Below are 5,247 nucleotides of genomic sequence, written 5' to 3' on the forward strand. Positions count from 1 at the left end.
TGAATCCTACTTTGGCTACTGCCCTAGCCCCCCCCCCCTCCTTATTTGCTCCGGGGGAAAAGGGAAAGGGGAGGAGAGGAAGGCAGGGGGACGAATCCCTCTTTCCTTTTCTCCCCAAGGTCGCGTGCCATAGGAGGGGTGCGCCAGCCCCTTGTGGGCTGGTGTGCTCCCCACTTTTGGCCCATATGGCCCATATACCTCCCAGGGGTGCCTGGAACCCCTTCTGGCAATCCGATGACTACCCGGTGCACTCTGAAACTCTTCTGGTGTCCGAATATCATCGTCCTATATATCAATCTTTACCTCTGGACCATTCCGGAGATCCTCGTCATGTCTGTGATCTCATCCGGTACTCCAAACAACATTCGGTGACCAAATCATATTACTCATATAACACTATATCGTCAACGAACGTTAAGCGTGCGGACTTTACGTGTTCGAGAACTATGTAGACATGACCGAGACACCTCTCCAGTCAATAACCAATAGCGGAACCTGGATGCCCGTATTGGTTCCTACATATTCTACGAAGATCTTTATCGATCGAACTGTTATGACAGCATACATAATTCCCTTTGTCTGTTGGTATGTTACTTGCCCGAGATTCGATCGTCGGTATCTTCATACCTAGTTCAATCTCATTACCGTCAAGTCTCTTTACTCGTTCAGTAATACATCATCTCCTAACTAACTCCTTAGTCATTTGCATGCAAGCTTATTATGATGTGTATTACCGAGAGGGCCCAGAGATACCTCTCCGATACTCGGAGTGACAAATCCCAATGTCAATCCATGCCAACTCAACAAACACCATAGGAGATACATATAGAGCATCTATATGATCACCCAGTTACGTTGTGACGTTTGATAGCATAGAAGGTATTCCTCCGGTATTCGGGAGTTGCATGATTTCATGGTCGAAGGAACATGTATTTGACATTGAAGAAAGAAGTAGCAATAAACTGAACGACCATATGCTAAGCTAACGGATGAGTCTTGTCCATCACATCATTCTCCTAATGATGTGATCCTGTTATCAAGTGACAACACATGTCCATGGTTAGGAAACCTTAACCATCTTTGATCAACGAGCTAGTCTAATAGAGGCTCACTAGGGACTCGATATTTGTCTATGTATTCACACATGTATTTAAGTTTCCAATCAATACAATTATAGCATGAATAATGAACCTTTATCATGATTAAGGAAATATAATAATAACAACTTTATTATTGCCTCTAGGACATATTTCCATTAGGTATATGGGAATGTGTACGTGTTGATTCCGCCCAAGCTTTTCCCAAGTGAACCCCCTCTTAATAGTACGGTTTTCCTATGATTCAATTCCACTGAAAAAGAAACACCAAAAAGAAATCGTCTTCACTTTATATCACTGAGGGGAATAAATCGTCTCGTGTCATATGATAGAATATCTGAAATGCTGAATGCACACGATTAGTCCGTAAATCGCATTGTCGTCAATCACCAAAACCACTAAGGAGAAATATGTTGTAACAGTAGGTAGATGTCCAGCAACACGTCATTACAGGATTACGCTACCAACCCTTGCCCGATGCACGCGTCATTTGGGCAGGTAGGTAAGGAGATCGGTTTGGGAAAAAGTGAATGGCTCGTGTGATTTCCCTTGACAGAATATAATGGAGGAACCAGAGCCAAGAAGGGAGGAACAATCTTATAACATGCACACACATTTCAGCAAGAACACACACATGACGTAGGGTATTACACCTTCTTAGTGCCGTGAATCTGGATAAACAAAGCCTCCATATCTGAAGATCTGAATCATTCGACGCATTGCCGAATCTCTAAAAGGGGATCCCTCCGATCTCTGATATCGAGATCACTCATCGACATAACTAGAGAGGTGATGTGAAGAGAAAAAATGGTCTCTTTCTCCTTTTGTGATCAAATTGAATCTCTACAACACCTGGCTTTTCTCTATCCTGTTGCTAGAGAAGTTGGAGAGTGTCTGTTTGTTTTGAGCCTAGGATTACACTAGCAAGATGTTGGTTGCCAATTTTTTTGTTGAGGTTTTGCTCTTCTTCTTTTTTTGAAAAGGGTTGAGGTTTTGCTTGCCGATGGATTTAACAACTTTGACTACAAAATGTACTACAGCTGGTAAAGAAGCCTTCATCCAAACAAAGGCCAATATTTTGGTCATGACCAAAATATTGGCATGGTACGATTTAGTAACCATCCAAACAGTCCCTAATTCGTGGTGCTATGCTTACTTTAGTCCTAGCTAGTCTTGTCTGAGATAATGTGTGGTGTCGAGTCTGTGTTGGTGAACTAGTATCTGCTTATATTCTTCTGTCGTCTAGGCGAAGTCATAGCGTTGCCAGGTTTTTGCCCCGCAGCGTTTCGATTGCCGGCTTGAGCAGCAGGGTTCCTGGCAAATGGAAGGGGAGCTCGATCGGCTAGAGCTAGATCAGCTGGCTGCTCGTACATGACGCTCCAGGAGTCCAGCGTCGGGTAGCACAGCTGCTGCTGCTGCGCCAGCTGCTGTTGGTGGTGGCGATGGAGCGCCGCCGCGTCGACGTCCGACGGCAGCCGCAGCGCGTCCCCGAACGCGCCGTCGAAAGGAGGGTAATCCAGCAGCGCGGCATCGAACGTCGACAAGGGCAGGACGCTGCCGTCTGCCGTGGGCTCGGGCTCGACGCCGGTGACGTGCTGCACCATGAGCCGGAAGTTGTCCGGGTCGGTGCTGATGTACGTGGTCGGCGCGCGCTTCGACGGCCTCGCCCGACGCTTCCCGGCCCGCCCGGCGCCCGCTGCGTTGGGCCCGAGGACGACCCGCCTCTTGTTCGCCGCGCCGCTGACGGGGGTGGACGGCGCCGGGTCAGACGCGACCAGGACGGAGTCGAAGGCGAGCGATCCCGTCGGCGGGGAGGCCGTGGACGCGAACCAGCTGCCACCGCCGGGGAAGTCCGCAAGGAGGGACGAGGAGGAGGGCGCCGAGGAGGAGGACGGGGAGGAGACCGCGGGGGAGTAGTCGTACTCGTACTCGTACTCGGGCATGGAGGAGAAGTGCAACGCTCGCGCGATGGCGGCGTCGGTGTAGTAACTAGTAGGCCGGCCCGGGCGAGGAGGCCGAGAGGAACCACGTGGATGGTCGTGGCGGCAGGCACGACATGGCGTCCATGCGACAAGGCAGATGATGATCAGTGAGAACTGAAGCACGTTAAAAGTGCGAGTGTAGTACAGGAGGATGAGGAAGAGTATGGTGTGCGTGCGTCTCTGCGGTTTGGGAAGGGAAGTTGAGGTGTTGAGGGGGTTGGAATAGGGGAGCGAGGCAGGTGTGTATATAGCCGGAGACGGGTGGGAAAACGCGTGGGCGCATCGGCATCGGCATCGGCATCGGGGGTGTCGGCGTGCTCCTGGGGATGGCGGGGCGGCGCCCGCGCGCGCGGTTTCGGCATGTCCCGGTGTCACCCGACGGGCCCTCGGCCGAGCTGGAGCCAACCATCTACACAGCTCAGGCGTACGCGTGTGCGTCCATGGTCTCCAGACCAGGCCCGACGGTGGCACGCATGCGCGCACTGCTCGAGCAGTTGGCGCGCCCAGCGGTGGCAAGCGGCGCGCACGCTCCACGCGCGGAGGTCACTCAGGTCAAGCTAGTCAGCAACGGCCGCAAAGCAGCTGACCCATCCATGCCCCACTTTTCGCTAGCCGCGCACGTCGCTGCTACTCATCGATCAGCTGGAGCTGCGGTGCACAATGATGGTGTGTTTCGTGCCACATGCCACATGCCGCTGGAGTGCTGCCGCTGCCGCCACCAACCCGTCTCCACCGTCCGTACGGATCAAAGCGACGAGCGGGGTCCGTCCGTCTCGCTCGTACATGTACGGTACCACGTGCAAACCAGCAGGCAGCGGCCGCTCCTGAGATTCCGACTGGTGCTCGCCGTCGGTCGGCGGCCTGCACATGTCGCACCACACAGCTTTTTGCAAACGAAAAAGTCGTACTGCTCCCTCCAATGGGAAACCGCTAGCAAGTGCACGGACGCACGAACGAACGAACCGGCGCGACCTTTCCTTCTTTTTGTTCGAGAGAAGAGAAGAAACAACGTGAACATAGCAGCGTGATTAGTGGGAGGCTGTTCGCTGCTCCATCCTGATCCTGCGTCCAATCCGGCAGGCATTCACCACCATAAAAGGAAAGGAAAGCATGCAGGTTTACCCGTCCATTTCATCCACCACCACCAGTCAGTGCAGTCTGCAGTTTAGTTCACTCGGAGGAAGATCTAGAAGAGATCGCCCTGCCGTCGGCTGGTCGATCGCCGGGTGATAGGCCCGGATTTGTGATTTCTCTCCTCTCCTTCGTTTTATTCCTCTGCTTGGGTGGAGATTCTGCTTCGATCGCAAGTGATCCTTCCTTCATCGCGAGGGAATGGAATTACGAATATCTTTTCATCACTGATGACTGACCGAAAACGACGGACCGTTGAACCATCTTTAATCAGTGCTCCCGCGATCGATCTCCTCAAGATTTATTCCTTGTTTTTGTGCGGACAACAGACGACACATTTTCTTACCGTCGCCTTCCCTGCGGGCTCTTTTCGCCGACGAGGTAACAACATAGTAGTATTATTTACTGATTTGTATATGATCGTAGTAGTATGCTCTCGCTGTCACGGAGGCAGGCAAGGGGGCAGCACGGATCGTAGGCGACAATCGCGTGATGTCGTGATCCCTCCTCGACGACGACGACGGACGTACCCGTCCGCTGACCCCAAGCGCGGGTGAGCGGGTCCAAATGCGTGTCCCAAACACAACCAACCGCGCAACCGCGCTGGGCAGGCAGATCCTCCACGCCGCCGGCTCCGGTGGCCACCGCTGCGGTGGACCGATCGATCCAAAGCACCGGCGGCACAGCGCCTGTTAACGATGTATTTTATTTTCACAAAGACGAGAACTAGGCTGTAGCCTAGTGGCAAGAGAGCGCAGTGGCGTCTCCAGTAACCAGGTTTCGAGCCACGTCGGGACGAATTTCTAGTCCCTCACAAGGGATGCTTTTCCTATATCAATAAATCATGGGTGCTAGTGCCCATGAGTTTCATCTTTTTCTTTTTTTTTCACAAAGACGCTCATCTTGCAGATTTTCCAGCAGCACCAGGTCTCTGTAAACCATTGGTTTCTGAAAACGGCACACAGACAACACAGCACCACGGGCACGGGGAAGCACACAGAGACAGCGTCGCCCCACCGGAACCAGATCGATCGCCA

General features: G+C 52.5%; 1 pseudogene; it reads right to left on the reverse strand.

Annotated features, from left to right (window-relative positions):
* Positions 1-1,769: 1,769 nt before the first annotated feature.
* On the reverse strand, positions 1,770-3,164 carry LOC123040574 (uncharacterized; annotated as a pseudogene).
* Positions 3,165-5,247: the final 2,083 nt, after the last annotated feature.

The sequence above is a fragment of the Triticum aestivum genome, chromosome 2B, assembly GCF_018294505.1.
Source record: "Triticum aestivum cultivar Chinese Spring chromosome 2B, IWGSC CS RefSeq v2.1, whole genome shotgun sequence".
Taxonomy (NCBI): domain Eukaryota; kingdom Viridiplantae; phylum Streptophyta; class Magnoliopsida; order Poales; family Poaceae; genus Triticum; species Triticum aestivum.